At 38.2% G+C, this 12,804-nt stretch overlaps 1 protein-coding gene across 2 annotated transcripts in view; it reads left to right on the forward strand.

The window, feature by feature from the left end:
- PCDH11X (protocadherin 11 X-linked) overlaps positions 1 to 12,804 on the forward strand; it is a 419,799-nt gene that overhangs the window by 78,071 nt on the left and 328,924 nt on the right. The window lies entirely within an intron of this gene.

Raw genomic sequence — 12,804 nt, forward strand, 5'->3', positions numbered from 1 at the left:
GATTTTTTCATAGACTGGTACGAAACTCGTTCAGAGCTCATTTCCTCCTGATGGTTGAATGGGTACATGAAAGCCTAATGGTTATTTACCAAATATGTGTGTGTGCTGGATATCAATTTCTCCACTTTTCTCTCATGAAGGCCCGTCAAAAAATTCTATTATTTTTGTTTTAAATAACATTAGTATCCTGAGTCAAAGCTAGATATATTTGCTTCAAAACCAACTATGTTTCTCAAATGTTTTCACCTACAGAATTTTTTTTTTCTGGCTGCTTAGAAGTCAGAGTGAATTATGAGCAAAAATCACTGAGTTGACCAAACGTTACTTTTGAACTTGACAACTCATTGTATTTTCTTTGGAATTTCAATATATTTATCATATTTCAGACTGCAGTTACCACAGTCACCTCAGTTTGAACTCCTCAAGGAATTCCCCTTTGGTGCTCCATCTCCAGAGCAGCCAGGCTGTGTCTGCAGGGAAGCCCAGAGCTTTGGGCTGGTTCCAGTGCAATGTGGGGCTGAACAAATGGAAAACTTCTTTATTTATTGCCACTTTTAGGTGTGAGTGATGCCGTGGCTGCTTGCAGCCCCCAGCACAGCAGTGGGGCTGGTTGTGAGCTGGTGGCAGCCGGTGCTGTGTTGCCAATTATTGGAATTTTTGTGGATTTCTTTACCAAAGCTCCCTCCCACCCTGAGAGTGGGTGGGTGACCTCAAACACCCTGAGAGCAAGCGAGGCACTGCAGGAACTTTGGGGGATTCAAATCCCTCTGAGTTCAGTTCTGAAGGGCAGTAGGGGCTGTCAGGAACAAAACTGGCTTGTGATGTAAATAGAATTATATTTTTAACATAAACGGTAATGCTGCAGGGTTTTTTTGTTACACTTTTCCGGTGATTTCCATTTTACCATAAAACATATATTTATGGTGTATCCTGGTCTTACCTATTATTTGTAAAATCTTTTTAACAAATGATTTGAATATATATTTTTGCTTTCATATTGAATTACTGAGCACTGTTCCTTTTATGTCTTATTTATCTATTTCTAAAATAAATTTGGTTTGACGATTATATATTTGTTATAGAGATGATATTTGTGTACCTTCTGGAGAAGCACTGCTTTTAAATACACCTCTGGTCTGTTTTTTTAATGCATGCCCACCATCAAGCCTCTACAGAGACTGTATTCTCTGTATTATCTGTATTTTTCACAGTTTAGGAGCTATGATTATTAAATAACTTAACCATATGTAAGCTTTACAAGAAGAAATATGAAGGAATATTCCTCTTTGAAAACCTCAAACTCTCTAACAGCACATTTCTTTTGTCTGCAATGTTTTCAAAGAAGTCTAAGCAGAAAAAGTCACATTTTTTCCAATGATGTTTCCATGCACATGGGTGTGTTTATATTTGTCTCTGTATTTTGTTTGCCTGTGTATATTGGGAGCACGAGGGTGTCTATCCACATTTATCACACATTCAATTAACAAAGGTTCCAGGCAGTAAATATTGAAACTGCAGAGATGTGCCCATCCCAATATCTCTTGCTGTGAAAGATAGGCAGGCTCTAAGGATTTCAATCTGCCACATTATTTGATTTTTGGGAAGATTTGTCTTTCCTTCTGAGAATGCACTGGGTTCTCAATATGTGAGAAAATTACTCTTGGTGATTTGGAGGTTAGGATACAAATATGAAAAGTGCGGTTCTGAGTTTTAGTGCTCTGATTCTTTCACTAGGTTATTTTACTCATTCCTGTCCTGTCTCTCAGTATTCTAAAATACATTTTTTTTTTCTACTGAATAGACTCCTATTCTTAAATTTTACCACTGAAAATGTGGCAAAATGACACATTTGTATTTTCTCCAAATTGTGAGCTGCTGCTTATTTCATAAGTAAACAAATGTAAGTCAAATTCAGTTATTTACATGCATAGAGATGGATATTAAGTGTGATATCAGGAATTTTTCAGGGGCATTATTGACTTTTTGCAATCTTTTAAATAGGTTTCGTTCAGCTGTGTTCTCATTTCCAAGGAAGGTGTTCATTCAAGCTGAAATAGCTTATTTCCAATAAAAGCTGAATGATGGTATCAGAGGTATGAGGTTTGATTTTTGGATCACTGAATTCCAGCTAAGGATCAGGAGCCGAATTTTGCTCTGTTGTCCTCAGCACTGTTTTCATCCTTTCCTGGGAGAAATTCCATGGTGTTGGATGGATCAGGTGCCCTCTGCTCCTGTTCTCTGTTTTCTCCCGAGCTGTGATGTGAAAGTCTCCAATTACAGGTTTTCCCACACAAAAATACATTTCCTAGGTCTGGATCTAAACCATCCATGTGCTGCTGATTTTTACCTCCCTCTCTTGTATCAGAAAGGAACCAACACTGGACAAATTCTGGTTTTTCCAGACACTTGGGCACGTGTGTTTCAGAAAAGCAAATGAACTTCAAACAGGTGACTGGAATTTGGAAAATCCTTCCCTTTGAACGTTTAGGGCATTTGAGTAATTGGAAATTACTCAAAATTTTGTGATTTTCTGACAACCAGACTTGGCCGCTGTCTGTACAGCCAAGGTTGTTCAGGACTTGAGAGAAGTTATGATGGAAAAGGATGAGGGGAAAGGAAGATCTTTTCAGTCTATAATTGTTATTGTGGTGAGAAACTGAATCAAAATCCTGAGTGCCACATCAGAGATCTTTGCAGATGCAGCTTTAAGTCACGTTTAAGTCACATATTTTATTAATTGCATCAGTGTTGACTCACTATGGATGAAAGCAGCAGAATTCTGCTGCCAACTCTGAACAAATCTGAAGTTTTGGCTGTGTGTTCACGTCTGGGCTGAAAAGTGATTCAGGTCAGGGATTTATTGGGATTGAAAGGTAAGGTGTCTTTATGGTATTATTGATTGATTTTTATAGATTGCTATAGATTGTTTCCCTCTCTTTGAGAAAGAAAGTGTTTGGAGCTGGAAGTGAAGAAAAAAAGTAACTTAGACTTGGAAAAAATATATGGTACAGTTTTCTTTGCTATTTAACTAGAAGAAACTATTTCAATTCCTAAAGATGGTACAAAAATGTTGATTTTATTTTTTTTAAACTTACCTGATGTAAAATGACAGTTTTTGTGTAAGAATAAACTGTCTTCTAGCTTTGTTGCATTTTATTTCTTGAAACACACTAAAATGAATTTAAAAGCAAGTGTTTTTTCTTGCTAGTACCCAGTTATTATAACTAAAGCAGATTGGTACAGATATTTTAAATTATACACTCTAAAAGCCTAAGTATTTTCTAGCTTAGCTTCTGTCTTCTCTTTTCCAAAGTCTCCTTTTGGAGGTGTTGAACATTAAACTCTCTGTAGCCAACACACCAAGGAATCAAATAGAAGGTGGAAAAGGGCTTTTCTGTTTAAATAAGTCTATTTGTAAACAAAACTTCAAGAGGGGAGGAAAACATTGGATTATGTTCTCAAGCCTAGCAGAAGGGAAGCAACAACTTCTCCAGCCTGCTGGGATTTTGATTGCTATTGATTTCAAAGTTAGGAGCCCAAACAGCTGCAATTTGTACAAGGAGTGTTCCTCCCAACCCGTGTGAACTCAGAGCTCAGCGAGAGCTGCTGCCTCTTGGAAAGGTGTGGGGATATTGTGGTTATTATTATTATTATTATTGTTGTTGTTGTTGTTAGCAGCAGTGATCAGCACTGCTGTGTTCCCTGCTCACAGCCCGTGCTGAGTCACCTCGATCTGCAATACTTTCTACACCTGAGTGGGAACAAGGGAGGATTTACCCAATATCCTGCAAGAAAATCTTGTTTTTCTTCCTTCAGACAGCAGTAAGTGACTCTATCCAAATACAGACCTCGAATACTTTTCAGAAGTGTCTCATTAGACACACTGGATGCTTACCTTTTTATTCTTATTTCACACATTTTAGAAGCTCATAAACCTATATAGAAATATACATAAACAAGACGATAAGATAATTTCCTAAAACTTTTCTTGTTTTCTTTATAATCCACTCTTCAAAGACATTTCCTGCTGTTTAGGAGCATGAGGCTGAATGGATTTTTCAACAGCCTGAAGTACATTTTTAATCTAGCAAAAGGATATTGTGACTAATTAAAAAAAAAAAAAAACAGGGATAAACAGATTGGTGTTTGCTTACACATGGGGGAATCATCAAACCTACTGATTTTGCAAACAAGAGGCTGGAGGATTTGATGAATGCATTTTAAAAAATTCATATGTCCAAAGTTGTAAATCAGTCTCTGCTAAATGATCTTCCCTGTTCCATTCCCTTTCCTCAGCAGGTTTATTGTAAGACCACTTCTGTGCATTATCACTTTGGCCGAATTTTAACCCAAGTTACTCCGTGTCCTGTCCATCAAATATTGTCTTTGTTTTTCTGTGTTGGGAAATAATACATGTGTGGTCTAACACTGTGAGATTCTTGTTTTCTTGTCTTTAATGGATGATTTAAGATTTTCTTACTGCTGTGTTTTCCTATTTTTATATGAAAATATTGAAACTGTGGTGGGGGGTTGTGTAGGAATCCAGACATTTGTAAGATCTTGTACTTGGTGTTGTGTCAATTTGACATTTGACAACAGCACTGTGGTAATAACCAGGGTAACTAGTGCCAAGTGTATAAACCTTGAACAATACATTAGAACCATTTAGGATTTGTTGGTGGGTCACACAATATATATCTATTTCATACATCAGAATTCTTAAAGATCATAGAATGATAGAATAATTCAGGAGATTATTAATCCAAGGGATTTATGAAATTCCCTACTCCAATCATGGAAGTCAAAACCAGTTTCTTTCAGATCAGTTTTTTCTGCGTCTTGTTCAGTTGACTTCTAATAATTTCCTCAAGAAAATATTTGAGTAGGATATAGAGTCCTCAATAGGATCCTCAAGAATGTAGAGGTGTTTGAGTGGAAATCAGAATCTTAAATATCTTTATGCACGTGTCTTGTGTCTTATCCACTACCCCCATGTATAAATATCCAATGACTTCAAATTACTTATAAATAGTAAATAAATATATCTCTTTGTGTGTAAATAGTTTATCTATCTGTGTGCATTTTTGGGGTGAACCCCCAGTGCACTGTTTGCTGCTCACTTGTATGGCTCATCAACTTTTGTATTCATCTTTATTTTATAGATATGTTGTGAGTTTTTATTTGAATTTCCTCCAGCTGTAATGAAAGCCCTGAGAAGTCGACACAATCTTGATTGTTTCACTCACAATGAGCACATCAAAACCTCTTCAGAAACTTGTCTCAAAGGTCGGATATTAAAAGCAGACAGGAATAATTCTGCCAGGAGCAATTAAACCAGGAAAACGTAATTGGAGGCAAAAAAGACTTTTTGATGCTTGCTGTATACAAGATATACAATTACCAGCCCTCAGCTCCCAGGCGTGGTTTATTAGTTACAGCAGTTGGGCTTTGGAGCACCGAGCAGGGCTGAGACAGGCTGTGCTCAGCTGGGCGAGGGCTCCAACATCTGTCCTGACAATCCTCTTACAGGACTGAGGAGTTAGGGGATGGCAGCGCCAGCTCTGAAATGGATATCACACAGCCAGAGGTGGGAGAGCGGGGCTGCAAGGGGATATTCCATCTTTTCATTGCCCCCTTTTGACACAAGAACTCCTCAAAGTGTTTGTTTTCATTATTCCAGATGGGAGCAAGATGCATTTAAATGAATAAAATGAAATAGAACAAATCAAACGCTTGGCTGCTGTTCAAGAGCTGCTAAGGCTGAGCTTTATTAAATTCACATGAGGATATGATAACTGTGGAATTTCACACAATGAACTGCACTAATCTCACTTGTGAAGAACATAATTTTTCTTGAGATAGATGAGAGAATCTGAAATTTTGTCATGAAAAAAACAAAGCCCCTTTGGAGTTTTATTTTCTGAGGGCATTCACTGCTTGAGTGAAATCTGTCCACGTCCCACAGACAGAATCTTCATGCACAATCCATTTTTGCACATCAAAAGTTCCAAGGGTTTGTTCTTTCTCCATGGCAAAGTGGAGAATACTTCAAAGTAAGTTACTGTGTTCTGTGTTCAAACTATTCCCTGTGCCATCCACAGTCCCTTCAGGAATAAGCATATCTGTGTTTTAAAAGGGGACAAAAGCATGAAAATATAAAATTATATTAGATATACTTAATTTATATTTAAATAGGAAAAACTTAAAGTAGAGCAGAGCAAATATTTTTAATGATTATTTGCAGGATATAATTCACATTGATGTGTTTTCTTTTTTTGTGACTGTAGATCATTTTTATGCCTCTGCAGTAGAATGGCTGTGTATAACTCAATGTTTTTCAGACATTTCCTGTTACTTCATGAAATTAACATTCTTTTTAACATGTTATTTTTCCTTATTTATTTTTATTGAAACTCCAAAATTACTGTTGAAAATTTCTGATAAAATAATAATAATTTTCCTCCCTCAGACCCCCAAAAGTAAAATTCTTGACAATACTCACATGATACGTTCTTTTACATTTTCTATTTAAATGCAGCGTAAAGCTGCATTCATAAGCTATTTCCTTGTATCTCAAATGCTAAAAAGAAAATGAAAATGCTAAAACTCAGGGATAAATGACTGAGGTCCCAAATCTATGGATGACAAAAAAAAAAAAAAAGAATTTTAAATACTATGGGAAATTTTTATAGGAACTGATGAATGATTTACCTTCCAAAAGTCATGTATAATTAGAGTAGACATCATGTAGAAATAAAATTAAAGAGTAGAAATCAGCTGCTGTTTTGATGAAATCTCACGTGTTTGGTTGGATAATATCAAAGATGCAATTTTCCTTTGTGGGACTGAATAACTCATTTAGTGTTGTTTCCTTTGGAAGTGAGTGAGAGACCCAAGGTGTTTGCTTGTTAAACTGCAGGAATTCATCAAACCACAGATAGAACTGACCTGAACACACCCTGCCCTTATTCCTGAAAATAACAGCCCAAGGGTCTGCAAAACGCAATGGCCAGACACAGCCACAGCAGAGAGAGAACCTTCTCTCCTTGGGAAACCAGCCCAAACCAAAGCTCAGATTTAATCACAACTGGTTTGCCTCTCCCTGTGCCAATCACAGCTTTTATATTGATAGTCTGAGAGAACAGGGTTGGGAACACAAAGTCTACTTTTGTATTATTAAGATGAAAAGATTCTGCTGGGGTTGGATAACACTGGAAATGCCAAGGCTGTTACAGGAACATAATGAATATCAAATATATCTGCAAAAGGGACTTTTTATCAAGATCAAGTCCTGATGAAAAACGTCACTTAATCTTTATTTTACACCAGGCAGGTTTAAAGACTGCAAGTCGTGAGTGTAGATCTGTAATGGAGGTATTTAGTTCAGAACACTCTGTGCTGAAATATGAATCTTGAATTCAGTTGCTTCTCATCTGATCTAAAAAAAAAATAATTAAAAATTAGACTCATTTATTTCATATTCAAATACAGAATGGTCTATTTACAAAATGCTCCATTAATAAATTATAATTTACCAGTGGATGTCACAACCTTATGGGTAAATCAGTATAAGCTGTCATTCCAAATGAATTCTGTAGCATTTGAACTCATTTCAGTGGAACTAATTTTGTTTGTTGTTTGTTTTTAAATTATTTCTGGAAGAGAAAGTGTCTGACCAGTCACTTTTAATTTATACATCTCAGAAGTACTGGGTTCCATGAGAGACAAAATCAGATTTGGTACAATGAAGCAAAATTTGGCATGTGCTAGTTCTTTATGATGGGTCAATGACTGGTCAGGTTTTTGTTTGGTTTTTGTTTAGGTAGGATAGGATTATTAGTTTGCTGTTAATTTTTAACTGCTTTCTTGTTAGGGTGTTATTTAGGAAGGAGAATGAGGAGCTGGAATGAGATATTTCATTTCTGGTCCAAAAAAAATGTAGTGTGATGGGAATTCTCAAGTGAATGTATCATAACCTTCCAGAGGGGCTGTGGAAGATTGGCTTACCCTGTTTGTGTTCCAGGACTTGTGTGTGGTTGGAAGCCTTGTATGGATTTTCTTTTCTGTAATTGTTTTTCCTCTAGCCATCCTGTGGCCTGAGATTGGGAGAAAAAGATAAAAGGTCAGAAAGGCTTAATAGCAATTTTGTTTCTGAAAGGGAGAGGCTGGTTGATCCAGCTTAAATCTTTACAGCTGGATCAACCAAGGACTTGACTCACAGAGACAAAAATGACAAATTCAGAACCTCATGGGCCAGCTGTAACAGGAGAGTGAGAAGGAAAGGTGAATCCATGGGACAGATGGTCATAATATTGTGAGAGGATATGCAAAAATTGATAGGTGGGAATGGAAAACCCCTTCCTTACCATGTAAACAGCAAAGAAAATAAAAGAAAAATTAATTTTGTCACCTTGCTGTGGGTGAGTGGCTGAGGATGGTTGGGGTTTTCTCAATGAGAGGCAGAAGTGCATTGGCTGAGCCCATGGGGTTCGTGGATGGGATCTCACCAAAACAAGGGTCAGACCAGATCCTTTCACACACCGGCATCTTGTGAATATTTTAATAGAAGTGCTGAGGTGATGTTTTACTTGTTACAATTCTTGGCTTTCTTTTATTGTCTTTTGCCCATTCAGAGCAGAAATGCTGAGAGGGGATCAGGGGAGGTGTGTCAGGCCTGGGTGTCTCCTGTCAGAGCAGGGCACGGAGGAAAAGCAGAGCACCTGCAGCCCCACATTCACTGGGGATGACGGAATTCTGGACAGAATGTCTGTCTGTGGAAGACAGACAGTGTGGTTTCTTCCAAGTGATAATGGTTTCCGTTTTGAATGACTGCAAAGGTAACAGAAATATATATATATATATTTCTTGTAATGAAAGACTCAGGTTGGAATTCATTTCTTCTGTAGGAGGTGAAGGCAGGAACCACACAGAGAACCAGTGCTGTAGCTGTCTCAAGCTCACACAAGCTGCAGTGAGTCACTCTAACTCTCTTTCCTCTGGGTCCTGTGGGAGGTAACTATGTGAACACTTGGCTTTTAGATAGCTGAGGCTGAGTAAGATGGTTTCTGAAATCTAATACAAAAATAATTTTAAAAACCAGGGCTCACAAAGCTGAGAACATTTTGAAGCCGTGACCTTCAGTCCTGTAGGCAGATTGCTCTCGGTTAGAAAGTTGAGGCAATTAAAAGATGGATAACATAGAGAGGAGTTTTCAAAGTAAGTGAAAGTATTGTACTCAGATATTTTCACCTCCATTGACTCCACTGCTAGGGTGCTTGTTCCATGTATGTTGTTCAAAGTTGTTTGAAATATTAGTACATTTTACTGTGTAGAGAAAGATTAAATCCTCTGATACATTTCCCCTTATTTCCCTAGAATAAATTGATATGCAAATGATATGCTGTGTTAAAAGTACCCTATTTCTTACCATTAATTCCTCCTCATAAAATCCTTTCTGTATCTGCATTTTCACCAGTTTGATTCACCTGCTTTACTCTTTGCCATAAGCTGACAAAGACCCAAGTGCATTCATTCTGCTGGTTTATTTGGTGTAAAAAGTATAAACACAGCAAGGAAAAGGGGCTGTGGGGAGGTTCAGTGGATCCTGGTTCATTCCAGCAGAATGGAAACCATGAGTCAGGAAAAAGTGAGAAATGCTGTCCTCAGGCAGTGGGTGGTGTCAGCACTTGCTTTTCTTGCAAAGTTCACCAGTGCCAGCACTCAGGATTTTGTTTCCTGTGATGCATCCAACCTTTTGTTGTAGTTGAGACAGACAATACAAATCAACATTTCCAGAAGGCTTCAAACTGGTTTTATCAAAGCATGTATGCTTTTTATGCATTCTTACAAAGCTCATAAGTTTGCACTTTATTTATTGGTCGGAACAGACAAAGTGCTCATTGGAACAGGCAGCTGCAGGCTTCTCTTATTTCTCCTTCTTTCTTTATTGGTTTGTGCGTCAACGACCTTGGTAGGAAATTCTTTCGGGGGTAAACATGGATCGTCTTATCCAATTTCTCTCTGGCTCACAGAAGTCACTGTAAAACCTCTTGCACACCTTTGGAGGCAAAGCCACAGCAATGCTGTGCTGGCTCTCGTGGCACAGCAAAGCCTCCCCAGATAAAATCCGTGTCATGGACCAGGAGGCACAGGATGGTGGCGTTACCAGGGGTCCCAGCGCGAGGGAAGAGATGAGGATCTTGACTTCACGTTTCAGAAGGCTGATTTAGTATTTTATTATATAAATGATATTAAAACTATACTAAAAGAATAGAAGAAAGGATTTCAGAAGGCAAGCAAGGAATAGAAAGGAATGAAATGATAACAAAAACTTGTGATTCTCAGAGAGTCCGAGCCAGCTGACTGTGATTGGCCATTAATTAGAAACAACCAACATGGACCAATGCCAGATGCACCTGTTGCATCCCACAGCAGCAGATAACCATTGTTTTTCTTTTCCTCTGAGGCTTCTAAGCTTCTCAGGAGACAAATCCTGGCAAAGAGATTTTTCAGAAAATATCATGGTGACAGCAGAGTCAGTGTCATGCTGAGCTTTGGGACAATCCGTGCTCAGAGAGCTCCTTTCAGAGAACACTGGATATTTCACCATATAACTGCTATCACAGAGCCTAAATTGAATTAATGCTTTTAAAGACTTCCTGTTCCTCTCGGATTAGGCCACCAGGGCTGCTTTTGGAAAAAAAAAAACCAACCTGGAATAAGAATAAGAATGATAATTTGTCAGGATAACAATTCTGAGATGGGTTATAAATGGAAAATATTGCAGTCAGTTGCCAGTTTCCCCTTCCATGAAACTTTTGGAAGACTGAGCAGCACAGCTGCATCTTTATGCAGGAGTGTAGGAGCAGAAGTTGGAAGTAGGGTGATGGGAAGTGGGCACTTTGAGGGGGAGGATTTCATCCAAATTAAATCTAGAATCTCCTGAAATGTCACTGAAATGTTTGAAGCAGAAGAAACTTGTTTCTTTGCACAACTTTTTCCGAAGTCCAGGAATTTTATCATGTATTGGGCTGGTTTTGATGTATTCTTTGGAAGGAGCACTGTGAGGGGGGAAGAGAGCCTTATCTTGTGGGAAAACTGAAATTAAAAAATTAAATTCCACTGTAACACAGTTCTGCCTTTTTTATTTTTTTCTCCTTTTTTTTTTTTTTTTTTTTTTTTTTTTTTTTTTTTTTGGTCTATTGGTCTTTACTGTTGCTGGAGAAGACATCCCATATCTCATCAACCACTCTCCCATGTGATATTAATTAACACATTTACTGTGATGTCCAGAACTATGCCAAAGCCTAACTAGACACTTGAACTCCATTTTCACCATAAGACAGCTCCTGCCTTGTCAGGGTTTGTGTTTTAGGGTGGTGAGGCAAAGCTGCTCTTACTCTTTGTTATAATTGTGATAGCAATTTCAGACTGGAGAGGTTTCAGACTTGAACCTTTCTGAATAGTCCTGATATTCCTGTGCAAAATTAGAGTAGGGAAAATTCAACCTCAGCACAACCCATATTTTAATCCACTTTCTATTAAGATAATTTGACCCAAAAAATTACTTTTAATGGATGCATGTTGGTAAACCATAAAAAAAGAGTTTCTATTATTATTTCTTATTTGGCTGATTTCTTCAAGGCTACATCTTGTAGCTGTTTTAATGGAAAACCAAAGTTACAGCTATTATCTGATGCTCCATCTAATTTGCTTTCTTCTAGTTTGGAGAAATAGCATGCTGTTACTGTAGGAAAGAAAGAACAAGATAAAAGTGTAATGAAGAAGTGAAATGATTTTCCATGAAGACCTCTCTGCAATGCTGTACAATGTATTGCATTTTATTTATTCACAGCTTTGCGCTCGAAGAAAACCACAAGGAGATGAAACCTCAAGAGGAAAAGCTCTATGAAATGAGAACAAACAATATCAGAGCATGAGGTGTCCTGCTAACCTTTAAAAATGCAATTCAGTCCCACACAATTTTCCTCAATCAGAAGCAAATCTGCAGTCCTTTAGCAGCACACCAATCACTTGGGCTCTCTCTCACTTTGATGTGCGAGTTGAAATTTAATACAAAAAAGGAAAAGACCTTTTGGGAAATGATATTAATGGAGGTTCATTTTCATTATGTCCAGTTTTCTTTCATTACGGGATACTTGTGGGGATAGGTCTTTTCCCTGGAGTGCCCTTCTCTTGATCATTTTGTTGTGTGTGTGCTTCTTCCTGTGCCTTGAAATCAGTGTGATATTCTGCACTGCTCTCTCCCATCTTTTCTTGCTGTGTTAACTTTACCTGGGAAATTCCATAGGTTAGAATTTTGGAATCGTGGCTCCCTCACTGCTTTTTGACACATTTTATTTTTCTCTTCAGTGGCAAAAGGTTGCTGTTGCCCTCTAGGATGGGATTCATTTGGAGCTTTATATGCAACCAAGGATCTTTGCATGATCTCAAGTGCTGAACAACAACCAAAAAGTGAAGTATTTTAGTAAATTGCCGGAGTTAATGACCCTTATGATGATCGAGGGTCATTATCTGCTTTTAGCTCCCTCTATTACCTACTTCTCCTGCCTCAGAGCACTGGGAGTTGATTACCATGGTGAAGGAGTGCTCCTGTTTTACAGGGGAATCAGAGGCAACTGCACTTGCTCAGGAGCTGGAGCTGCTGAGTGCCGCTGGCAGAGTGTGAGGTCATTCCTGGTTTTCAGAAATTCCAATTTCCAGAAGTTGGGCTTTTCCAGCAGCCCAGGCAAGCTCTGCTCTCTGCTGAACCAGCCACTGGGGAGGCACAGCAGGGCCAATGCA

This window comes from Melospiza melodia, chromosome 16 (genome assembly GCF_035770615.1).
Source record: "Melospiza melodia melodia isolate bMelMel2 chromosome 16, bMelMel2.pri, whole genome shotgun sequence".
NCBI lineage: Eukaryota > Metazoa > Chordata > Aves > Passeriformes > Passerellidae > Melospiza > Melospiza melodia.